The sequence below is a fragment of the Triticum urartu genome, chromosome 6A (genome assembly GCF_056163025.1).
Source record: "Triticum urartu cultivar PI428250 chromosome 6A, HENAU_Tu73, whole genome shotgun sequence".
Taxonomy (NCBI): Eukaryota; Viridiplantae; Streptophyta; class Magnoliopsida; order Poales; family Poaceae; genus Triticum; species Triticum urartu.
Window position 1 is genome coordinate 334,710,255 of NC_141878.1, and position 27,037 is coordinate 334,737,291.

The following is a 27,037-nucleotide window of genomic DNA, read 5'->3' on the forward strand; positions in this document are numbered from 1 at the left end:
AAACGCCTCGTCGTTTCTGGACTGAGGCAATTGATACTGCGTGCCACATCATCAACAGAGTATATCTTCACAAATTCTTCAAGAAGACTGCCTATGAACTCCTCACTAATAAGAAACCCAACGCAAGTTATTTCAAAGTGTTCGGTGCTAAATGTTGGATTAGAGATCCTCATCAACACTCAAAATTTGCACCGAAAGCACATGGAGGTTTTATGCTTGGTTACGGAAAGGACTCGCACACCTACAGAGTCTTCAACAATGTTCTTCACAAGGTTGTTGAAACTGTAGATGTGCAGTTCGATGAAACTAATGGCTCGCAAAGAGAGCACCTACCTACTGTGATAGATGAACCAGCACCTGAGGAAACAATCAAGTTCAAGGCTACTGAGGATGTCATTCCTACTAAAGAATATTCTCAAGAATTCATTCCAGAACATGAAGAACGTCGAGCTAATGCACCTGAAGAAAATACTGAAGAAAATGGTGCTGAAGAGAATGCTGATCAAATTCTTCAACGACAACCAGCTCATCCTCGCATTGCAAAAGAAGTGCAAGTTGAAAAGATCATCAATGACATCAAAGAGCCAGGTCCTCTCACACGCTCAAAAGCTTCACATTTATCTAACTTTTGTGGGCACTATGGTTTTGTCATTATTACATATCCCACTAAGGTAGATGAAGCATTTCTAGAGCCTGAGTGGATTCAGGCCATGCAAGAAGAACTACATCAGTTCAAGCTCAACAATGTCTGGGAACTGGTCAAACGTCCAGATCCTCGCAAGCACAATATCATCGACACAAAGTGGATCTACCGCAACAAGCAAGATGAAAATGGCCTTGTAGTGAGGAATAAGGCACGGCTTGTAGCTCAAGGCTACACACAGGTTGAAGGAATTGATTTCGATGAAACTTTTGCACTTGTTGCTAGACTTGAGGCTATTCGCATATTACTTGCTTATGCTAACCATCATGATATCACTTTATATCAAATGGATGTGAAAAGTGCATTCCTCAATGGTAAGCTTAAGGAAGAAGTATATGTTGCTCAATCCCCAGGTTTTGAAGATCCAAAGAATCCTGACAAAGTCTTCAGACTCAACAAGGCCCTCTATGGCCTCAAGTAGGCCCCACGGGCGTGGTATGATACCTTGAAGGAATTCCTCATGAAGAAAGGCTTCAAACCGGGTTCACTCGACCCTACTCTTTTCACTAAATCTTATGATGGTGAATTGTTTGTGTGCCAAATATATGTTGATGATATTATCTTTGGTTGTACTGACCAGCATTATAGTGATGAATTTGCCTATATGATGAGTGAAGAATACCAAATGTCTATGATGGGAGAGTTGAAATTCTTCTTAGGTCTTCAAATTCGTCAACAACGCAATGGCATATCCATATCTCAGGAGAAATACCTCAAGGATGCACTGAGGAAATTCGGCATGCAAGATTGTAAAGGCGTCAAAATTCCTATGCCCACAAATGGCCATCTGTGCACTGATGAAAATGGTATTGACTTCGATCATAAGGTATACCGCTCCATGATTGGTTCTTTATTGTACTTATGTGCATCTAGGCCAGATATAATGCTTAGTGTTTGCATGTGTGCCCGATTTCAAGCTGCACCAAAGGAATCACACCATAAGGCTGTGAAACATATTCTTCGATATCTAGCTCACACACCAACACTTGGATTATGGTACCCCAAGGGCTCGGCTTTTGATCTCATTGGATATTCTGACTCTGACTATGCTGGTGATCATGTGGACTGCAAGTCAACATCTGGTACATGTCATTTCCTCGGACGATCTTTGGTCTGTTGGTCCTCGAAGAAATAAAACTACGTATCACTATCTACTACTGAAGCTGAGTATGTTGCCGCTGGTTCTTGCTGTGCTCAATTGCTATGGATGAAGCAAACTCTTAAGGACTACGGCGTCAACATGAAGAATGTGCCTCTCTTTTGTGACAATGAGAGTGCCATCAAAATTGCTCACAACCCAGTTCAGCACTCGAAGACTAAGCACATTCAGATTCGTCATCATTTTCTTCATGATCATGTGTTGAAGGGCGACATTTCTATTGAGCATGTGAAGACTGAAGAACAGCTAGCCGATATCTTCACAAAGCCCTTGGATGAGAAGAGATTTAGCAAATTGCGGTGTGAGCTAAATATCCTAGAATCTTCGAATGTTCTTTGAAAAGGACACTCATCCTAACACTTATGCAAAAATGATGACTTAGATGTGCAACACATGAAGAAATGTTTTTCTTCAATCAATGAAGAATAACACTCTTAGTGTGAAGAAATTAACGAAGAATTTGATTCTCAGAACCCTACGATAATTGTACGCGGTGTCTGAAATCATCATTCTTATACGGTGGGTCATGCCACCACCAAAAGTTGAAATTCCTCAATTATACATATTCTTCAACTTTGCATTGTCTTCACTGCTTCCATCATTTTTCTTCATTGGCTATATATATATATATATATATGTTTATGTCCTCTACAACATTCACTTATTGCTAATTCTTCAAGTTGGTTCTTCTGCTAAGTGAATGTGATCGGACCCTTCCCCCTCTATGCTATACTCAACCCAATCTATTCACAAATCCTTCATGTGCGTTCTATTTGAAACTCGTTAAATCTTCACTGTGCCCTTGTCAGCTGAAGAAATTGCGAACGGAACTTTAAAACCTATCCTATCTAAATTTTTGGCTTTGCCGCTCAAACCGTTCTGCATCCCACGATATACTTATCCACTCACCCACGATCTAACACGATCTCCACTTCTCACTACGTGGGTGACACATGTCATGCGAATGAGAAGGGTCAGGGGCACGTTCGTCTAATTTCTTCGGGCGGGCAGTTATTCACCGTGGCTACAAATACCCCTCCTTCCCTTCCTCACTTCTTTTACTCCGCTCGACCTCTCTCTCCAGCTCGAGCTTCTCAAACCCTAGCGCCGCCGCTACTTCATCGCTGCCGGTGAGGAAGAGCTTCACTGCCTCGACCTCGTCGCCAACGTACTCGCGCCGACCGCGGAAATCTTCACTCCTCCGTCGCCGTAGCCGTCTTCCTCCGCCGAGTTAGGGCGTGGAAGATCTACACAGACGAACTTCATCTCCACACCTCACTGTTCGTCGTGTTCTTCGTCCAGGGTAATTATAAGTTACTTTTACTGCCCTTGTTGATTCGAATGATTATCTACAAAATCTTCAAAAGTGTTTTTCTCCATAGCTTCACACACTAAACACCTCACAAGTCATCTGTTCTTGATTTGTTTCTCTAAGCATCATTTTTCTTCAAGATTCCTCAATTGTGTGGATCTTCGATCTATACAACTCTGGAACCTAAGACAAAGAACACTTAGTGAAATTCTTCAAGACTCATCTGGTTAAATTCCTCAAACTTGTTCTTTTTGAAAAACCCTCTAAGAACGCATATGACCTCTCCAAATTCCTCACAACTATACTCTATTCACAGGTACACATGTTAGCTGCTGAATCACTAGGTTCTCATCAACATAACTCATTTGCAGCGTTCCTCGAAGAAAAGTTGCATATTCTTCAGAGAATTCAATTGTCCAAATTCCTCAACTGAAGAAAATGGCTGACGATAAGAAGCCAAAGAAAGGAGGAAAGAGACCTGAGGTCAATACAGCATTTGAGATCCTTGATGAAATATATGCTGGGTACTGCACACCTACTGAGGAAACCAAGAATGAGCGCAAAGTGCGCATTCAAAAGATAGAGAGGAGATGGGCTAGAGAGTGGAGGGAGTATAGATATGTCACTCCCAAGTACATGAAGAAATTCACACTCAATCCTCTATGCCCAAGACCTCCATTGGCACCTGGCCAAATAGCTGATCCCACCAGCCTCAAGCGCGGTGAGGACTATCCTGACGAATGGGCCAAGCGCCAAGCCAAGTTGGCTAAGCAAGCCAGAGAAGCTGTGAGGAAATTCAATGAAGACTCTGCTGCTGCTGCTGCCTCTGCTGAGGCCTCTGCTGGCAAGCCAAAGAAGGCTATGTCAAAGAAGCCTGCGCGCAAGCCAAGTGCTTCACCAACAATGCCCTCAAGGCCAAGCTCCTCAGCAATGCCCTCACGGCCAGAATCGTCAAAGCCCTCACGGCCAATTCCTCATGCTGCTCCTGCTCCCTCAAAATCCTCAGCTCCTCCAAAGTCCTCAGCTGTTCCAACAAAGTCCTCAGCACCATGTGCATCTTGCCTCGTGCCAAAGGACTGCAGGCATGTCCATTGCCTCACGAGCTTCAGCTAGTTCCTCAGCTGCACCAACTTCCTCAACGGGACCCTCTCTACTGAAGACTAAGGCCACTGCTGGACGAGGTCCTCGCCCTATTCCTCAAAAGAAGCAGGTCGCCTTCCAAGTGCCGTCTGATGAAGACGAAGCTAATGATGATGAACTTGCAGAAATCATCAGAGATAGGCAAGTCAGGGCTGCTAGAGCCAAGGGAACAGATGTGCCACTGCTTTTGGATCCCAAGTTGATCCTCGAATTCATTGATGTTTGGCACAAGGACCCCAACACTCCCATGCCTGATTTCAAGCTGACTCCTGGTCAAAGTCACATGCTGACTCACTTCATACAAGAAGAGAAACGGAAATTTGAACAGGGGAGGAGAGTGAAGAAAGCGCAGTACAAGAAAGAGTGCTTTCTGAAGCAAAACGTTCTAAAGCTTTCACCTGAAGAACTTGTTGCTCTCTAATCAGAAATCAAGAAACTGAGTGATGAATTTGATCGCTATTATGCTGACTAGCTGGGAGCCAAAGTCAAATTTGTAAAGATCACAGAACAGTTCACCTCCAATGTTGCAGCCCCAACGCAACAGGAAATTCCTCAGGCTGAAGCATCTGCTCAGCCTACTGAAGAAAATGCCAGCACCGCTGATGAAGATCAGGCTGCTGAAGAAAATGTGAGTTCCAGGGCTGATGACTGCATTCCAGCCGCTAAAGAAATTGCCAGGGCATCCACTAGTGGTGCGCCTAAAGAAACTAAAGAAATCAGGGCAACTGCATCAGTTGTGCCTGAAGAAAATCAACCAAATTCCTCAGCTGCTCCCACGCCAACTTCAACTCCAATCCTTCCATCTGCATCAGATGTGAAGAAGACCAAGGCTGCAGAGCGTGCTGTAGTGAAGAAAAGGAAAGCATCAGCTACTTCAGATTCTTCAGCTCCGAAGAAGATGAAGCCTTTGATCAGTTCATTTGCTAATCCCATTGATGTTGTTCCCATCTCAACCAGGCCATCAAAGGACCTTGTTCCTTTTGATGAAGAATATGTGATCCCCAGCGGATCTGATGAAGAAACTCCTTCTGCTGCTTCGTCTGAGCAGTTGGATGAAGAAACTGAAGTGGATGCGATCCCTTCAACACCTGTCATCTCCTCGCCCATGCCTCAATTCACAGCTGAAGAGGCTGGCGTTAAAGAAATGGAAGATGAAGATGTGGACGTTGGCTGCTCCACACCCGTAATAAGTGATGAATTCAGGGAAAGTCAGCATCCAAACTCTCCAATGTTCACACCGCTGCAGCAAATACCTTAGTCGCCTACATCAACTATTCAAATGGGCTCTGAAGAAACTCACCCCACTTCATCTGTGCATGAGGAAATTCCAGCCACTAGTGCTGAAGAAAATGCTGCTGCTGAACATCTGAAGACGGAGACTGCCACTGAAGAGGAACCAGAAATTCCTCAGCCTGAGGAACCTGCGATTGAGATTCCTGAGGTCGTGATGCAACTCACTGACACTCCTCTGCCGAAGCCAAAGGATACATTCTCACACAAGCAAAAGTTCAAGGCTGATGATTTCTTCGGCGAGCATGTATTCTTCGAAGATTACAACCCATATAACTCTGCTCGCATTAGGAAGAGGCGTTTCTAAACTGCTATTCAAGCCAATTTCCATTCCTCACTACTGTTCAACAAGGAGAAAATCTTCTACCATGAGCATATTCCTCACGTGGACATGGAATCTCTGCCCTGCTTCGCACCAGTCCTTAGTGTTCTTCACGACGCTGGACTGTTAAACTTTTACTCTGATATCTGCGATTGGAATGAAGAACTGATTCTTCAATTCTATGCAACGCTGCACATCACAAGAGATTCTCAAGATGTGAAGGTGCTGGACTGGATGTCTGAAAATACTCACTACACTGCACCAGCCTCTAAATTGCTTCATGCCTTACCACTCAGTCCTCCCCTTGAAGAAGCTCGTTGCATCTACAGTGAACCTGAGCTTACAAATCATTACATGCAGGTGCTGATGAAACCTTTGAAACCATGTCAAGCACCAAGAACCAAATTCCTCGTGAAGGAATTTCTTTACGTGCCCAGAACTGTCTATCGTATTCTTACAAGGATAATCAGTCCTATCAAAGGCCATGACTCATCTGATGAGGAAATTGTTGGCATCATGAAGAATCTGGTATTCAACATCGTTCATGGCATTCCTGTCAATTATCATGATTTCTTCATGAGGACTCTGGAAAATGTTGCACTCTCTCTGTTTGAGCTGAAGCCTTATGCACCTTGGATTATGAGATTCCTCAGGACAAGGTCTTCACTCAACTACAAAGCTGATTTTCAGAATCACCTTAGCTACTTGCCCCCAATTGAAGTCCTCAAGCAGACTTATTCCTCAGTTGATGGAAAGGGCCAGGCACCAGCTGTTATAGATGAAGGCATTCGTCCATTGGATGGTCAATTTCGCAAAGCTGCTTCTTATTCCACCAATGATGACTCTGCCACACGTGACTCTGCCAATGCACCCAAGTTTACTCCTCAAGCCACTGCTCCGCGCGTGATGACTGACCGTGAACTTCTACTTAGTCTTCATCAGAAGGTGGATCTCAATGAAGATTTTGACTGGTATGCACCTCCACCGAAGAAATTCAAGAAGGTCAAGGTTCCTTCTCTGGTGGCCAGCTCATATTCTTCATCGCGCGACACTGATGAAAATGAAGACTTGGACGACATTGTGGCATGCCCTACTACAACAAACGACCCCAACAATGCTGGCGCTCCTTCATCAACTTGATATTCTTCAGGGGCGTTAGTCCTCATATTTGAACCTTTTGGTCATTTGATGACAAAGGGGGAGAATTTTGGGTTAGTCTTCAAGCGGGTCTTTCTATATGGGCGTTTTTTTAAGTTACAACTCTCGTTCTTCTGAGACTCTTCTTAGATCAAGTTGTAAACTTAAAACTGATGGTGCTCTGATACTCTTGATGTGTTTTTTCTGCATGATTATTCCTCGTTAAATATTATTGCACGCATGCTGAGTTACATCAGTCACCATATTTCATCATGCATTTCATATTCTTCACTGTTATATGTCAAATGCGTGTATGAATTACAAGATATAGAGGGAGATCTCCATGATTCAACTCTTTAAGTGTGCATTGCTTCAAAAGCAAATTCCTCACTATGCACATCTTCAGGGGGAGTTGTTCTACATCTTGCAATCAAATTCCTCAATATCAGTAGTTACACTTCATATGTTCATCCGTTGAAAACTTAACCTATATTGTCATCAATCACCAAAAAGGGGGAGATTGTAAGTGCATCTAGTGCCCCTTAGTGATTTTGGTGTATTGAAGACTTATAGGTTAAGGGACTAATGCGTTTGTGAGTGTACACAGGTCTATAAGTCTATGAGGAGTTTGATATTTACAGAGAAAGTTGACCCTTAAAAATGAAGTTCTTCGACTGAAGACTTTGGATTTCTGAAGACTTTCTGAAGACTTTGAAAGTGAAGAAATTGGTGTGACCTTGAAGACTTGGTATTCATTCGAGGAACATGAAGCGTGAAGACTTTTGTTTTCGTAGTTTCATTTTCTCTTTCTTGAGTCATAGGAAACACCGTACTGTTAAAGGGGGTCGAGAAAATACTAAGGAAAAATTTCCATGTGATGCTCAACTCAAAATCCTACACCTACCAATCCCTTCGAGTGAAGCCATTGGAAATCTCATACAGTTCAGTGAATTTCTTCAGTGACTGAGACGAAGTTCTTCTGGTCTCTAAGGAATTTGTTCTGACTGAGGAGTTAGGAATTCGCCAGTGCGGATTGCCTACACAATGAGGAACATGATAGCCCTGAGGATTTTGCTACTCAAAATTCCGACCGTTGCTGAGCTATGCGCCAACTGTCCCAAAATATCTATCCACCTAATGGTCATATCATTGAAGGGCATTTATGTCTTATCATGTCGGGTTGCTCCCTAGGCTATAAATAGCCGCCCCCTACAACCACTAGCTGGTTGGTTGCTCCGAGAGAAACTGACACTTGTCATTTGAGAGAAACCCATCCTCTGAGGACTTTGAGCAAAAATCATCAAGTGAGGAAAAACCCAAACCAAAACCCAAATACCTACAAACCACAAGTGATTGAGAATCACTAAAGAGATTGATCCTGGGTGGATCCGACGCTTGTTACCTTTGAAGACTGTGCTTCTTCCAGACGGTTAGGCGTCATGGTCTAGAGCATCCAAGAGGAATTGTGGATCGCTGAGTGACCAAGTTTGTGAAGGTTTGGAAGTTGCCTGAAGACTTACCACGAGTGATTGGGCGAGGTCTGTGTGACCTTAGCTCAAGGAGAATACGGTGAGGACTGGGTGTCCTGAGCTGCGTGTTCAGGACTGGGTGTCCGGGACTGTGTGTTCTCGAGTTTAAATACTCAGCCGCTCCAACCAGACGTACAACCGAGACAACAGTTGGAACTGGTCTACCAAATCATTGTCTTCACCAAGCTTACTGGTTCTATTCCCTCAACTCGTTCATTTCCTCATAACTGTGTTGTGTGTTTGTTCATATCTGTGTTTGAAGACTTTGACTGAAGACTTTCTCAATTTCCTCAGTTCAATTACTTCAGTCTGTTTGTCTTCATCCTGTGTTATCCTGTGCTTACGCCTCCTGTACTCTGTGCATGTCTTCATTTCATCATGATGACTATGCCTGTATTCTGTTATGTTTACTCTTGAGTACTTATACCACTTCTAGTAGTTCTTCACTAAGGAATTTCCTCACCGGCAAATTCCTCAGTGAACAATTTCATAAAAATCGCCTATTCACCCCCTCTAGTCGATATAACGCACTTTCATATGGCCCCTGGGTCTATTTTCCATCATATTAATCTTCCAACACTTAGTTATTTTTATGGCCTTTTATTTTACTTTGCATCTTTATCATAAAATATACCAAAAATATTATCTTATCATATCTATCAGATCTCACTCTCGTAAGTGACTGTGTAGGGATTGACAACCCCTTATCGTGTTGGTTGCGAGGATTTATTTGTTTGTGTAGGTGCGAGGGACTCATGCGTGGCCTCCTACTGGATTGATACCTTGGTTCTCAAAAACTGAGGGGAATACTTACGCTACTTTGATGCATCACCCTTTCCTCTTCAAGGGAAAACCGACGCAGTGCTCAAGACGTAGCAAGAAGGATTTCTAGCGCCGTTGCCGGGGAGGTCTATGCAAAAGTCAACACACCAAGTACCCATCACAAACCCTTATCACCTGCATTACATTATTTGCCATTTTCCTTTCGTTTTCCTTTCGTTTTCCTCTTCCTCACTTCACCCTTGCCGCTTTATTCGCCCTCTCTTTTCTGTTTGCCTCTTTTTGCCCGTCTCTCATTTGCTCGTGTGTTGGATTTCTTGCTTGTCACGATGGCTCTACCTAGATTTGGAGATCTTCACCTTAAAAGGTTGGAAGAGATCGAAGGCAACGTCAGGAGTTTTATGCTTTTACAATTTGAGCATAATAATTTCTTTAGAAATGAGCTTAAGGAACAAAAAAGTTTTATGAGTTAAATGAATAAAGAGCTCGATGATTTTTCTAAAGAATTTGATGGTTTGAAATTTTAGATTGCTCATCTCGAGAAATTGATAGCTGAAATTTCGGATAAGCAGGCCACCTTAGTTAATAGGATGGCCGCTAAACCGGAGAAATTCCATGAAAATAAAGATGAAGATCTAAAAGTTATTGATGTGTCCCCTATTAAATCTTTGTTTTGAAATATGAATCTTGATAATGATGGGACTGAATGATCCACCTTTACCTAGACGGCGTTCCAAAATTTCGGAGTCTTTAGATCATGATGCTAAAATTGTTAAAAGTGGGATTGAAGAAGTCAAAACTTTAAATATTAATGAACCCACTATTTTGGATTTCAACGAATTTAATTCTGATAATTTCTGTTTGATAGATTGTATTTCCTTGTTGCAATCCGTGCTAAATTCTCCTCATGCTTCTAGTCAAAATAAAGCTTTTACTAAACATATCGTTGATGTTTTGATGCAATGTTATGAAGAAAAATTTGAGTTGGAAGTTTCTATCCCTAGAAAACTTTATGATGATTGGGAACCTACTATTAAAATTAAAATTAAAGATCATGAATGCTATGCTTTGTGTGATTTGGGTGCTAGTGTTTCCATGATTCCAAAGACTTTGTGTGATTCGCTAGGTTTCCGTGATTTTGATGATTGCTCTTTAAACTTGCACCTTGCGGATTCCACCATTAAGAAACCTATGGGAAGATTTAATAGTGTTCTTATTTTAGCAAATAGGAACTATGTGCCCGTATATTTTATTGTTCTTGATATCGATTGCAATCCTTCATGTCCTATTATTCTTGGTAGAAATTTCCTTAGAACGATCGGTGCAATTATTGATATGAAGGAAGGAAATATTAGATTCCAATTTCCGTTAAGGAAAGGCATGGAACACTTTCCTAGAAATAAAATAAAATTACCATATGAATTTATCATGAGAGCCACTTATGGATTGCCTACCAAAGATCGCAATACCTAGATCTATCCTTGCTTTTTATGCCTAGCTAGGGGCGTTAAACGATAGCACTTGTTGGGAGGCAACCCAATTTTATTTTTATTCCTTGCTTTTTTCTCCTGTTTAGTAATAAATAATTTATCTATCCTCTATTTTGGTTGTGTTTTTTGTGTTTAATTAGTGTTTGTGCCAAGTAGAACCGTTGGGAAGACTTGGGGAAATTCTTTTTAATCTTGCTGTAAAAAACAGAAACTTTAGCGCTCACGAGAATTGCTGTCATTTTTTTTGGAAAGTGATATCTAGTTAATTATTTTTTCAGATGATTAATAGATAAATTCCTCACGTCCAGCAATTTATTTTAGAATTTTTGGGGTTCCAGATCTTGCGTTAGCTACATATTACTACAGACTGTTCTGTTTTTGACAGATTCTGTTTTTCGTGTGTTGTTTGCTTATTTTGATGAAACTATGGCTAGTAAAATAGTTTATAAACCATAGAGAAGTTGGAATACAGTAGGTTTAACACAAATATAAATAAAGAATGAGTTCATTACAGTACCTTGTAGTGGTGTTTTGTGTTGTGAAGTTTTCAAGTTTTGGGTGAAAGATTTGATGGTTATGGAACAAGGAGTAGCAAGAGCCTAAGCTTGGGGATTCCCATGGCACCCCAAGATAATCTAAGGACACCTAAAAGCCAAAGCTTGGGGATGCCCCGGAAGGCATCCCCTCTTTCGTCTACTTCCACCGGTAACTTTACTTGGAGCTATATTTTTATTCACCACATGATATGTGTTTTGCTTGGAGCGTCTTGTATGATTTGAGTCTTTGCTTTTTAGTTTGCCACAATCATCCTTGCTGTACACACCTTTTGAGAGAGACACACATGATTCGGAAATTATTAGAATACTCTATGTGCTTCACTTATATCTTTTGAGTTATATAGTTTTTGCTCTAGTGGTTCACTTATATCTTTTAGAGCACGTCGGTGGATTTGTTTTATAGAAACTATTATTCTCTCATGCTTCACTTAGATTATTTTGAGAGTCTTAAATATCATGGTAATTTACTTAAATAATCCTAATATGCTAGGTATTGAAGACTAGTAAAAACTTTCTTATGAATGTGTTGAATACTAAGAGAAGTTTGATGCTTGATGATTGTTTTGAGACATGGAGGTATTGATATCAAAGTTGTGCTAGTTGAGTAGTTGTGAATTTGAGAAGTACTTGTATTGAAGTTTCCAAGTCTCGTAGCATGCACATATGGTAAACATTATGTAACAAATTTGAAACATGAGGTGTTCTTTGATTGTCCTCCTTATGAGTGGCGGTCGGGGACGAGCGATGGTCTTTTCCTACCAATCTACCCCCCTAGGAGCATGCGCGTAGTGCTTGGTTTTTGATGACTTGTAGATTTTTGCAATAAGTATATGAGTTCTTTATGACTAATGTTGAGTCCATGGATTATGCGCACTCTCACCTTTCCATCATTGCTAGCCTCTTCGGTACCGTGCATTGCCCTTTCTCACATTAAGAGTTGGTGCAAACTTCGCCGGTGCATCCAAACTCCGTGATATGATACGCTCTTTCACACATAAACCTCCTTATATCTTCCTCAAAACAGCCACCATACCTACCTATTATGGCATTCCCATAGCCATTCCGAGATATATTGCCATGCAACCTTCCACCATTCCATTTATCATGACACGTTCATCAGTGTCATATTGCTTTGCATGATCATGTAGTTGACATAGTATTTGTGGCAAAGCCACCATTCATAATCCTTTCATACATGTCACTCTTGGTTCATTGCATATCCCGGTACACCGCCGGACGCATCCATATAGAGTCATATTTTGTTCTAGTATCGAGTTGTAATCATTGAGTTGTAAATAAATAGAAGTGTGATGATCATAATTTTCTAGAGTATTGTCCCAAGTGAGGAAAAAAAAGGCCAAAAAAGAGAGAAGGCCCCAAAAAATGAGAGAAAAAGATAGAAGGGACAATGTTACTATCCTTTTTACCACACTTGTGCTTCAAAGTAGCACAATAATCTTCATGATAGAGAGTCTTTTGTTTTGTCACTTTCATATACTAGTGGGAACTTTTCATTATAGAACTTGTTTGTATATTCCAACAATGGGCTTCCTCAAATGCCCTAGGTCTTCATTAGAAAGCAAGTTGGATGCACACCCACTTAGGTTATTTTGTTGAGCTTTCATATATTTATAGCTCTCTAGTGCGTTCGTTGCATGGCAATCCCTACTCCTTGCATTAACATCAATTGATGGGTATCTCCATAGCTCATTGATTAGCCTCGTTGATGTGAGACTTTCTCCATTTTTTATCTTCTCCACATAACCCCCATCATTATATTCTATTCCACCCACAGTGCTATATCCATGGCTCACGCTCATGTATTGTGTGAAGGATGAAAAAGTTTGAGATTACTAAAGTATGAAACAATTGCTTGGCTTGTCATCGGGGTTGTGCATGATGAGAGCATTCTTGTGTGACGAAAATGGAGCATGACTAAACTTATGATTTTGTAGGGATGAACTTTCTTTGGCCATGTTATTTTGAGAGGACATAATTGCTTAGTTAGTATGCTTGAAGTATTATTATTTTTATGTCAATATTGAACTTTTATCTTGAATCTTTCGGATCTGAATATTCATACCACAATTAAGAAGAATTACATTGAAATTATGCCAAGTAGATTCCACATCAAAAATTCTGTTTTTATCATTTACCTACTTGAGGACGAGAAGGAATTAAGCTTGGGGATGCTTGATACATATCCAATGTATCTAGGACGGAGGATTTCATAGTTCTCCATAAGTCATTGCCTTATATCCATTAAATTTGTGTTAACATAAAGATTGACGGCTCAGATTTCTCTCCTTATTTTTTTAGAAAAAAAACATCGTTGGATAAATCATTGTAGAAAACCAGTCGAAGCCAACAAAAACAATCCAATCTCACCTTTGTATTGTGCCCCTTTATATCCATTGATTTTGTATTACGCCGGCTAAGATCTTTTGTATTTTTCTCTCTCTTACCTGCCCTTCTTTCATCAAGCCACTCGATCTGTTAGGACCCCGATCCTAAGTCACACCGATCTAGCATGTAACACTTCATATCACTTTGCGGCCTCATGCACGGTATTCCCATGGGTGCCACCTTACATGGCTCGGGACCATTTGCGCCTTTTGGCTCACGTATATGATAGTGTCGCTAGCATCCATATGACAGAGAACCCGGGCCGGCATGACTAGTCATGAACCCAAAGTGGCACTAACTTACGGGGACAGGCATACATGAAAAAACATCGAACATGTCGGTCATCAGTATGTGAATCCGGGTTGTAGCAACTGCGCTAACGGGGCTTCGGGAAACCGGGCTGTAGCAGGCTAGCAGGACCCCGGAAATCACCGCGTGACATTTCCCCGAAGGTACAGACACAGGAACGAAGTGAATCACATGCCGGCCAGTCTATGTGTTCCGGAGCAGTAGTACTGGGCTAGCAGGACTCCGGTAAACCGGGCTGTAGCAGACTACCAAGACTCAGTGGAAGCACCAGACTACATTTCCGCATAAGAGAGGCTACCAAGGATAAACAACTAGGTTGTCGGATCCCACACATACCAAGCATTTCAATCATACACACAATATGCTTGATATGTGCAACTACAACATGGCATCACAACAAGACTCTACGACTCAGAGTATTTATTCATTAGGCTCCGAGGAGCCAAGTTACAAACATGGGTCTCATGACCCAACATACAGAGCATACAAGCAACAAACACATGCGGAAGCTTAACTTGTCTGAGTACAGACATCTACAAATGAAGAAGGCTGAGAAGCCTGACTATCTACTAGATCCTGCCAAGGGCACAAGATCGTAGCTGAGGTATCAAGCTAAACATCGAAGTCCACATGGAACTACTAGCGAGACTGACGTGTCTCTGCAAAACATAAATTAAGCAAACGTGAGTACAAATGTACCCAGCAAGACTTACATCAGAACTAACTACATATGCATCGATATCAACAAGGGGGGTGGTGGAGTTTAACTGCAGCAAGCCAGCTTTGACTCGGTGGCTATCTTAAACTACGACTGCAAGTAACTCTTTTGAGGTGGCGCACACGAGTCCACATATTCACCATATCAATACACCACTATGGATCCGCTCCCGTCTCCCTACGAGAACGCCATCCATAGCACTCACGCTTATCTTGCGCATTTTAGATTATCCACTTTCACTTGTCTATGAACTGTTATAGGAAACTCGGAAGTCCTTTACCACGTACACGATTATTCAAATAGATCATTTATAACCCTGCAGGGGTGTACTTCTTCAAACACGCTCTAGCCACTTACCACCATGTACACATCGTGTATCTCGGCAACCTTCAAGCGGAAGCGTGGCGAGGGAGTCGGCCATGACCTGACTAACCACACAAGTCTCTAGTCCAGGTTTATCGCCTATTCGAGTTCCATCTGCGAGGAGATCCGGCCGGAGTTCCGCTCACAGTCCCGAACGATGTGTGAAGGGTTCCCGAGACACCAAACGGGCGCCCGGTACACCGTGCCACGGTGTATCTACCGCATCATTGCCCACCCCTAGGGTCAACGTTATGCACGGCCGCCAACACATATCCTATAAACACCAGAAACTAGTTGCAACTCCTGGATAGAGGACTAGGGCAGTTAATAAGTCGAGAGGGTCAATTAAGGATTCCAATGAGTGGTAGTAGCTGTTCATGGGTCACAAACACAGAACTCAGTTCCTGAGAATGGTTTCAATGAGACAACCCATCATGTACTCCTACATGGCCTCTCACAACTTCCTTTACCAAATCATGTTCACATACTTAGCTCACACACAGTAGGACATGTTCACAACTTTCTAATTCATCCCCGATGAATCAGGCCTGACACAACTCTAAGCAATAGCAGGCATGACAAACAAGCATGAATGAGTAGGCACATCAGGGCTCAAACAACTCCTACTCATGCTAGTGGGTTTCATCTATTTACTGTGGCAATGACAGGTCATGCAGAGGATAAGGGGTTTAACTACCGCAGCATGTAACAGATGAATCGTTGTTGTCCTAATGCAGTAAAAGAGAGCAGGAGCAAGAGAGTGGGATTATATCGGAATGAACAAGGGGCTTTTGTTTGCCTGGCACTTCTGAAGATAATATAGTTCTTCATAGGTGTCATCGATCACGTCGTCAGAAACATCATCGACTGAGAGGGGACGGTTACTGGCAAACAGAGAAGGACATAATCAATGCAATGCAACAATGTGATGCATGAATTTGACATGGCAATATGATGTTGATTGGCCTAATGCAACTAGCAACAAGTTAAATGGAGCTGGTTTGAACACTAAGTTCAAAATCAAACTCCATATGTGCTTTCTTAAATGCCATTTAATTGAATTGTCCTAAATAGAGGATATAAGTTGCTCTAACATGCTTGAAAATGCCATAAACAGATTCTTTGGATTTTTCTGATCATTTTTCATATATAATTTATTTCATTTGGAGTTACGGTTTATTTTCTATGATTTTTCAGAAGTGTAGGGTATTTCCTGAAAATAAATAAATCATTTCTGTTTTATTTAAAATCCCAGAAACATATACTGTGTCAGCATGACGTCAGGCTGAGGTCAGTAGGTCAACGGAGTCAGCCAGGTCAACCCTGACCTATGGGACCCACAGGTCAGTGACACAACAACTAACGCTGTTAGTTAGTGCTAAGTTAAATACTAACCTAACTTAATTAGGGCATGTGCCCACATGTCAGTGATACAGAGTTAGTTAGCGAGGTGATTAACCTCTAATAGTGGTAATTAGGACTAATTAAAACCTAAACTAACTCTAGTCAGAGGTTGGCCCCACATGTCATCGACACAGGGGGGCCCAGTTGTGGTCAAAGTGGGTCAACCCCACCGGCGACTTGACGCCGGCGAGGCCAGTCGCGGCGGCGAGCCTCGGGTTTGCGCCTCCGGCGACCAAATGCAATGCGGAGGGCATCTACGCGGAGCTGGCGAACGCACGCATCCAACAGGGCAAGTGGGAGCAGCTGGGGTGGCCGGAGCTCGCCGGAATAGAGCTCGCGGCGGCGGCCGGCGTGCGGGTGTGCTCTGGGTCGGCGTTATACTGCACGACAAGGGCCACAGAGGGGTGCTACGGGCACCTGGTGATGCGCTGAGCGCTATGACGCACTCGGTTGCCGCTCTAGGTGACGGTGGCCACGGCGGCGGCATGGCCGGTGGAGCCAAGCTCCCGGCTGCGATGGCAAAGGCGTTAGCGGAAGCAAAAGAGCCAGAGGAGGGGGGGGGGATCGACACAGAAGCTCACAAAGGTTGCAGTGGAGCGAACGGCGAGCTCGGAGGTGGCCGGAGCTGAGCGCGGTGACGAGGGGGATCTCCGGCGACCGAACGGTGAGGAGGAGCTCGGTGGAGGCAGTGGAGCGCGTCCGACGGCGTGTGGCTCATCGAGGAGGTCGGGGCGTCGACGCGGAGCTCGCAGGAACTTCGAGGAGGCGAGGGGGAGGCGATAGCTACGCATGCAATGGTGGCGAGCTCGCGGGCGAATCGGCCATGGCGGGAGAGGCGAGGGACAGAGCAAGGGGAGAGTGAGAGAGTTAGAGCGGTCGGGACGGCACCGAGGAGGTCGGACGCGGTGTCGAGCTGGCCTGGGGACACAGGCAGATGCCCTGGTGGCGTGGCGCTCTCGGGCGCGCGCGCGTGCTCGTCCTTCTGGCTCGAGGAGGAGGACAACTTGCGTGGCCAGTCGGCTGAGCCGGCTTGCTGGGCCAGAGCAAGTGGTCCGCCAGGTGAGGTTACTCTCTCTCTCTCTCTCTCTTTCTAATTTAGTTTCTGTTTTCTATTTTTCTGTAATTGGTTTTGATTTGATTTAAAACATCAAATCATTTTTTGAACTTTCTGTAAATTATTATGTGAGCTCAGAAACTAGTCCAAGGTCACAAGCAACTTACAAAAATATTTGAACTTTATTTCTTATATAACACAAATAAATTCAACTCAAATATGTCATTGATTTAAGTCAAAGGCCCAAAATAAATATTTCTGTGATTTCAAAAATATTGGTTTTAATTTTCCCTCATGCCAATATTTTCACAGAGTAACAGGAACATTTCTTTGGACTCATTTGATGAGAATTAAATGTTGATTATTTTAAAGAGGTTTCTGAAGCTTTGAAAATTCCCTCAATTCAAATTGCAGAATTTAGACATGATGATCATGCAAGGACAAGTAAAGGCTAAACTAGGGCTGTGACACGATCGATCCCAAAGAAAAAACTAGAGATCAATAGAATGTAGACTCTGGCTTATTCCTTTTATCCACAGCGTGCTAACAGCAATGGCCCGGAGAGCCGATCAAAGCAGGGACGGAGGACGATAGCGACAAGAAGCGGGTGCCTGGATGGAGCTCGTGTGGCCGTGCATGCAGGCAGATGGCACGAATGAGGTTGGGAGGCAACCGGACTCATGTGGAGCAGTGGCGGAGCGGATCTCGTCTTGCAGGGGGGAGCCACCTGCGGGTGGACGACCCTCCTCAACAGACCCAGATGATACCTTCCATGCAGGTGCCGTGAAACAATGACCTGCTGCGGCCCGGCGAGGGCAGGCGACGGCAGCAAATCGAAGGCCGTGGCATCAGATCAGCGTGATCATCCATCTACTGCTCTATCTATCTATGTATCTATTTCCTCACCCGTCACACACAGACTAAGACACGGCAGCTCTGTCCGGCCGGCTGGTGTGGCATCTATGACATTCGAATTGTGCTTCTGTCGTCCGGCTGCGCATGGTTGACGTGGGTGCGTGCTGGGCGCCGACTGGATTTTCGTCCATATTTTTGTGTGTGGCGTCCAATACACAGATGATGTGGACAGTTGTAGGCAGAACAAGCTGCTGGCGGGTACGAGGAATAGGATTAGTACAGTTTAGGTATTTTACTTGATTTATTTTGGTTTGCATTAGCAACATAGTGGTATTAGGATTTGTGGTGCAGGAGCTTCAAAACAACAACGGGCATTAGGATTCACGACAACACAACACATTTGTCTATTATGATTTTCTCAGCTGATCTGAAATTATTTGGCCCCAAAATTATCCTCTTGAGAGAGTCATAATATTGTTGACTATCGTCTATGAATGTTGAGATATTTGATTCCAGAGGGGACTGGCAAAGTAAGGTCACCATTGCTCTTAGTTGCTCTTAGATTCAAGGCAACACCAAAATTCAGTCAGAAGAACGTGATCACGTAGGGAGGTTCTTACAACATTAGATATGAATTTTTTTGCTGTCAGCCAATGCCACCGCCACTTTGCCCCACCCCTCCGCACCATCTTCTGCTACCTTGCTTCTCGCTTCACGTGCGATTACATTATCCCAACCCTACCAGAGAAGAATGTGGTAGACTAGGCAGACAAAGGGTTATTGCACAACCAGTTTCAATTTCATGTCACAGACGCTTGGAACTTATGAATTAATTATGTTTAATGCTCTCTAGTAAATAACCATATAGATACATGCAAAAAAATATCACATTGATAGTAGTTCGTGTGAATTCAACAAAAAATGGTTAATCCTTTTACAAAATGTAGAAAGGGTATAATTTTTACCATTATGTGAATTTGACAAAAGCATGACCTCAGGGTTAAATTTTGTAGAAATTTGAAAATCGCCAGACGGGTTTGGTAAACTGTAGATGAGATGTGCGTTGAAGTTTATGATTTTCATATAATAGTCGGCAAACAAACAGCTTCGCGCGTGTCGGATGATGCTGCCTCGGTTATGCGCAAAGCATCCATTCCGATGAAAGTCGTGCCCATGAGGGAGTCGATGTTTGTTAGGCACCTCGCGTCAAATTAAACTCATCACCTTGGGATTGACAATATTTGGATTCATTGTGATTAGTTGGATAATGTACTCATTGTGGGTGAGGGCAAGGAGGACAAGCGACAAGTGGGCAAGGTGTTGAAATAGAGGACGTGGAATGTATGTGTTGGTGGAAGGGATCTTCAGTCCATGAATTTTTTTCTTCGGTTGCAACGCACGGGCATGTTTGCTAGTAATTAATTATGTATGGTCTTGACTTGTTATGCTTGCACTGGTAGTAGGAACTAGATATTTTTTTATTTATAACTTTCCTCACATTTTTTAGGCTTTGAAGTGAATCATGGTTGTGGACATTATCTATGAATGTGCAGATATCAGTGAACATGAGTTTGATGTGGAAGTTGAACTTGGAATGTTGGTCTTGCATATGAACTATTCCATGTCCAATGCTTCGGCTGTTATTGTTTGTAAAGTATTTGTTGTTATTATATGACCCAAAAAAATTTATTTTGTGCCACATCAGTAGATGCATGGACATCACAACAGGCATGCTGACTATTAAACATTTGAAACTAGCTATTATGAAGGAAAATTTGTATTGACAACAGTTTTAGATAGCAGGAGACGCCTAGCCTACTCTGCCTCTCCTAGCTTATTTATGGCTTCTTCCATCTCTTCTTTGGCTTGGGTGAAGAGAGCATCTGATTGATCCTTTCACTTCTTCAGGAACTCAGCTATATTCTCAAGGGCTGCTACACGCTTTCTTTCAGCCTTTACTAGAGCCACAAGGACACAAACAGTTGACAACTCCACCTGGCTTGTGTGTAATCCAGCATCATTTAGGAATTTGCACCTTGTGTCTAATCTAGCATCATTAGGGAACGGACACCTTGTGTGTAATCCAACCTCATTTTGGACACATGATCTCGAGGTTGACCATACTTCCCTCCTCGCAGGAACTGCACCCTGACATGATGTTACTTCTTTTTTAGATCAATACTCAGAGTAACCAAGATCCATTTAGTAGAAGCCAGATAAACAGGACTGGGAGAAGTGAATTCAAAATGAGAAATATAAAAATAGACTCCACCGTTAGAACACCACTTCCTACATCAAGCTAAAAACGAAAGCATTAGGACGATTAAGACTCTTCTTATTACACAACAAAGAACACGAGGCTAAGAGAAAGAGAAACTACAACATATACACATCGAAGAACACGAGGCTAAATGAAAGTAATTGAAAGGGTGTTACTTACCAAAGCTCATTTTACAGGTTCGATGCAGCTCCACTTTAACTTGCCCCGTTCCTTGAAGATGTCCGCAATATCGCGTGTTTGGTCTTCATTGTTCATCTGCATGTTCGCACTCGTGGTTTTAAAATCTCAACATGGCAAGAAAACATAGTAATTCTCACGCATCTGGTCGGCAACATTAGAGCACTCATCTGCCATGCTAGAGCATATCCAATAGAAGTGCAACGCGCAGCATGTTAAAAAAGCATTTATAGCGCCGGAATAGCCAGTTTTTATGGGCCACGGAGTGCTGGCTCCAGCGGCCGCTGCAAAAAGTTGCACGTGCGCGCCGCTCCAGCAGATGCGCTATATTTTTTTCTCCTTTCTACTCTTACTCGATACACATTCTATTCCAAGTTAATAATAGCATAGATAGTTCTCAACATAGATATAGCATAGATAGATAAAAAATAGATAGTTCAACTACTCCTCATCGTCCGACTCCGCCTCGGTGATGCCATCCTTCGATGTATGAATGTAGGTGTCAAGATATCGATCGTTGTCGGAGTCCCAGGGCGACGTTGCTCCTATCTTGATGTTGAATTGAGCGTTCGCCTTCCGCATACGCCTATCCTCGTGATAGGAGGCTCTCTCCGCCCTCCTCTTCTCCCTCGCCTCCCTCCTTTGTGGGAAGAACTCGCGCTCGTTGATGATGTCCTGCGGGAAGCGTTGGCGCCACAACGCCATGGCTTCCTCGTCCATCTCGGTGATGCCAAGACGGAGCTCCTGCCTCCGGTTATCGCGACGACCCTTGTCGATGATAACCACGGTGGAGGCGCAAGCTCATGTGCCCGCTCCCGCGTCGGCATGTTGGGGAAGTTCATCACCCTACGAGGCCGGCGAAGGCGCCACACCGCCGCATCGTACGGGCGGGCGGCCTCGTAGGCGGTGTCGAAAGTGCCAAGGCCGAGGCGCATCTCGCGGAACCGGATCTCGGTAGAGAAGCCGCCGGAGGGGCGCGCACGGACACCGTGGTAGCCCCAAGTTTCACGGCGGCATGGTGGCATGGCGGCGGCGAGGCGAAAAAGTGCGGGGAGACAGCAGTGGCGAGGCACAGAGCGGTGGGAGGGAGTTGGGTTTTATAAAGTGGACCGGACGCCGCGCGCCCGGCCACTTTTTCCCGTGCGCGCATGATCCTTTTCCCACGTCCTTGCTATCTCTACTCTCTTTTCTACTCTTATATATATATTATATTTATTTTATATTTATATTTATCACTACTTCTTATATCTTATATATATTATATATATCTTATAAAAACAGAGTTGGTGATGATGGTGTGCCTGCCATGCTGCAATATCGGCCGTCTGATTATATAGGCCATCTGATTATATTTGGCGAATAGGAAGGAAATTATGGCAATTTGTTTAAAAAGATACCCGCACCTCTCTCCACGTTTGTAGATAAGGCCTTCCCTCATTCATCCTTTTCTCCCACAAGATAAACTACTCATATAAATACATCTTGATGTTCCGTCCAACGCATGGGAATCTTGCTAGTTCTAAAAAACTTTCCATCATTGGCCACACTACTGGTTGTAGATGAAGAACCTACCCAATCATAGCGCAATACATGAGCGACTCACAATTACAAGGTGAAATTCCATTGGACAATGCAAGCTATAATCAATTACTTTTCTGGGAACAATAGCAACCAGGAAATTTTGTGGTGCTGTGGAGAAGTCTATTTTGCGGTGGGGATAGAAAATGGGCAGTATTCATGTGTACTACTCTGAGTGCCGGGGTGGGGTTGGCTGGGTAGGGTGAACCCGAAGTTACCAGAATAGCCCCTACCAACCAACATCCATAGGCCTGTTCCGAAGGGTATGATGCTAACTTTGCATTGCTCGAATTAGGGTCACGGGAGATTTTCCCGCCGACCTCAAAATTTTGTAACACTGAACTCCCCGTTTGGCATGTTGGGTGATTGGTCTAAGCAACTAGCGAGTAGTACTAGTAACTACTTGTACTCCCTCTGTTTTTATTAACTCTGCATATTAGGTTTGTCTGAAGTCAAACTTCCTAAAGTTTGGCCAGGTTTATAGAAAAATATAAACATTTACCATAGAAAATATGTATGATTTGAAAGTACATTCAGTAATGAATCTAGTGCTGTTTATTTGTTATTCTATATGTTAATATTTTTGTTATAAACTTTGTGAGAGTTTACAAAACTTGACTTTGACCAATGCTACTACGTGGACTTAAATAAAAATGGAGGGAGTACACATTTGTTTTCTTAGTTTGTAGTGGAATTAATCATTTGTTGTAATCATGAAATAAATATATTAGGCTACTGACTTCGAATTTAATGGTTTATACAATTCAATAGTTAGAATCATTGTTGAATTCAAAGATGTATACGAGGTCTATAGTACTTCACAATATGCTCAAACTCAGATAATCCCAGTCAAATGAAAATCTAAATGCATTTCATAGTTATTACTTTGTAGGATAGAACAAAACCAACCATAACTCTACATGATCCACTATAAAAGTAACATTATGAACACATCCCAATGTGTGAATGAAACATGTAGAGAGAGCTTGCGAAGATGGAGCAGATAGGGTGGGAAAGATTGTATGTACGTGCGCCAGAGAGTAGGAGACAAACCTAATGAGGGAGAGAGAAAGAGAGAGAGAGGAAGAATTTAGATCTATGAGAAAGATGGAGACATGTAATATATGTGAGATGAGTGTGCATCCAGATTTTGTACACATGGAAGGAGAAGAGAAAACGGGTTTGATGAGAGAGCTAGAAAAACATGGACGAGAGGGGCAGGATCTCGTGGGTTGAGAGATTGATAATTTTGTGCGGGAGAGAGAGGGAGGATGAGTCAGTCAGCCATCGTCACATCATCCTGCTTCCAAATGGCGCCGCATTCTCTAGTGCAGTGTGGTCATCATCTTCGATCTCCTTGATGCCCTCTTTGAATATTGAGGTGGTGTGCATGCTGGGGTGCAGAGATGCACACGCAAGAGTGGTCACCATATAACCTTGGATGGGGATGAATTGTGTGCTCGAGGTAGGGGGAGTGTGTGTGGAGTGTGTGTGTGTGTGCGTGTCAGATATTGAGAGAAATCAAACCTATGGAGAGAATGTGTGTGTATGTGATGGAAAGCTACATGCTAAATAGAGTTTTCACGAAGATATTGTGCGTGCGAGATAGAGAGCGATGTGCGAGCCTTGAGTGGTCAGGGGATGGGTGAGGGTGTCAAAATGTGTGCTTTGATTTATGTGTTACATGTGATCATGCGAGGGACGGACGAATCGAGAGAGATGGCTGTTATGTTATGGATGCTCCTCTCTCTCAGACACACACACACACAAGTACAAATAGAAGACTGTTCTCTCATGTATACACAGGGTATCAGCATCTCTCTGTCTCACTCATGCATGATCATTTGCACATTCACACCTCTCCATGTCTCTATCACACGCACACCATCTACACATTGCCCTTCCGCCGCAACACACATATGGACACATTGGACATATACACATGTTCTCTCTCAGTAACACACATAGAATCAGTATTTAAAAAATGTCTAGGGCGCACCTAAAACGTCCAAATCCAAATAAGCACGAACTAAAGCTAAATTCAAATATATGGAAATATTGTAGCGTGAAGAACTTTTCCAGGAAAAAAAGTAGAGTAATATTCGGGGATTGTTTTCACACACACACACAAAAAGGTTCAGTGGATGTCCTTCGAGCGCGACATGGTGACGCAACGTTCGATCGACCGCGTGGCCGTGGTGCACGCACTTGCACAGGATTCCGTATCGATGTTGTGCTAACTAATATGGTAGTATAAGCGTTGCCTCAGTCTAATGTTTATGTTTACTAGTACGGTGTTCTTTTAAGTTTGACCAACCCTATATAAAACTAAACTAAGCTCCCATACGCGTACTCATCAATATGCTGCCACCGTTGTGCATGCCGACGCCCGCCTACATCGGCCGACCATTTCTCGCCCATCACCGCCATGCCCCCACCATCCCTGTGCCATGAAGCCGAAGGCTCGCCCGCTCACTTCGTCTGTAGTACCTCCTTGTGATGCCACCGTGCTGCTAAGCACACGAGCAGCTGGTGGAGCCGCGTCAATGCCTGCCGCATACAAAGAGGAGGACGAGCGCGTGCTCCAGCACGCCGGCGAGGAGGAGCTAGCGTGTCATTGTCGTCTCCACCCGCACGGAGGTGGCGCGCATGGTGGCTATCACGGCGGAAGCCGGTCGCGCCCGCGCCGAGCTGGCAAACCAGGTGCGGACATGGAATCTACCTTTGAGACCTTGAATGCCACGTGGATCCTGCAATCTTAAGGAACAATTTCAGTTAGTCGACTCTTGTGAGCCGTTGGATGCAACATGGATGGCTAGAAGGGCTTCTTCAACCTCCGAAATTGATGCATTGTTCATCTTCTCCCTCGGGCATCGAGCCGCTATCCCGCCATAGGCCTAACCGCCTGCCGCCGCTGCCCCGCCCTCCCCTGAACCGCCTACCACTGCCATGCTCCCCCACCCCTGCCATCCGTTTAACCCCGTGCATGATCCATTCTTTCCGGCGAACTACATTCCACACCCAACACTCATAAGATATATCATGGGCACCCTGCCACCCTAATATAGATACTGGGGTAGCTTCTCTGTCATTGTCTTCCTTCGCTCCATCAAACTTCTTTCACAAATTGACTGACCCAAATTATATTACTAGTATGTATTATGTAAAGTAGGAACGTAAAGATACGAGCAGTAGTACCAACTACAGGAAGAACAGTAGTAAGACATACTAGTACTACTATACGTACTAAAGAGTTCAAATAACGAGAAAGAACGTAGATATAGTTCTGCTGGGGGCTCAGCACAACATACCCTAAAATAAAACTAACTAGTTCGCTTGATACTCCAGTAGAACAAGCATGAGCAACGACAGTACCACCTTACTCGGAGTCCGAGGCCACGTCCTCGACTTCTTCCTCGTCCCTCTTCCTCTTTGCCGACACTTCTTTGCTTGAACCGGACACTGGGCTCTGCATCTTCATCCAACCCTTGTAGATAATTTAAACAAAGGTAGGCATCCGTTGCTGCGTACACGATGTGATCTTCATCTATTATCTTTGACTCCCATGCATGATGAAACTCCGGGTGAGGTTTCTTCAGTTGAGTGTATGAAGGATTAATCATCGTTCCTGCCAGGGTCAGCATTAAAGGCTCAAAGGAGGACACCAGGCTTGCCTTCTGGAGATCGAAGGGCTGGCCTACAACAAGGCCTATCCGACTAAGGACTCTCTTGTCATTCGTAAACTCTACAGTAATGAATTTCACTCTTTTCTCCTTGAGGAAGAACTCAAATTCCTGGTACCTAACATCAGCATGGCATATGTGGTAGATCAAGCAAACGTTATGTATGCAAACCAGGATTACGGCGGGCTTGTTCTTCTCTACCTCCTTTAGAAGCTTCTCTCTTTCCAGGACTGTGTTGTACTCAACATCTAGCCCAGCGACCCGCTCATCCTTTGAACTTGTGAACATGCGTAGGAAGCGATCAAGGCATGCTTCCACTGTTGCAGATCTATGGGTGTAGATGACGATGAACTCATCGTCGGTGATGGTTCTAACCTTGTACTCACCGGCAATCACGGAGATTTGTGAGGCCATGGAGTTTGGAGGCAGGTTAGGTGAAGTTCAACTGGTGTAATGTGAAAGGACGGGACGACTGGGAGTGAACTGTTGTAAGGTAGAAGATGGGGACGAGTAGGGCATGCGAACATCGTGGGGTTGTGGCTTGCTCGGTGGATAAACGGCTGCATGCCCCCAAAGAGTTCTCGAGTACTATGCTGGACCCACTAGATGTTATCTCTACTATACCTATATCGTAGGCCTGATGGTATAGCTTCTGCGTGTTCGCATGCCATGCCGGCGCGCGTATATGTATCTTCTCTTAAATCCGTCAATCGTCACACCTCCCATACCTTCGCCTCCCTCACGCGGTCTCGCACTTTGAGACTTTGGACGGCTATAAATGAGCAATTTT

At 43.7% G+C, this 27,037-nt stretch overlaps 1 pseudogene; it reads right to left on the minus strand.

Moving 5' to 3' along the window:
* Positions 1 to 21,427: 21,427 nt before the first annotated feature.
* Positions 21,428 to 22,011, minus strand: LOC147965170 (uncharacterized; annotated as a pseudogene).
* Between the last annotated feature and the right edge of the window lie 5,026 nt (positions 22,012 to 27,037).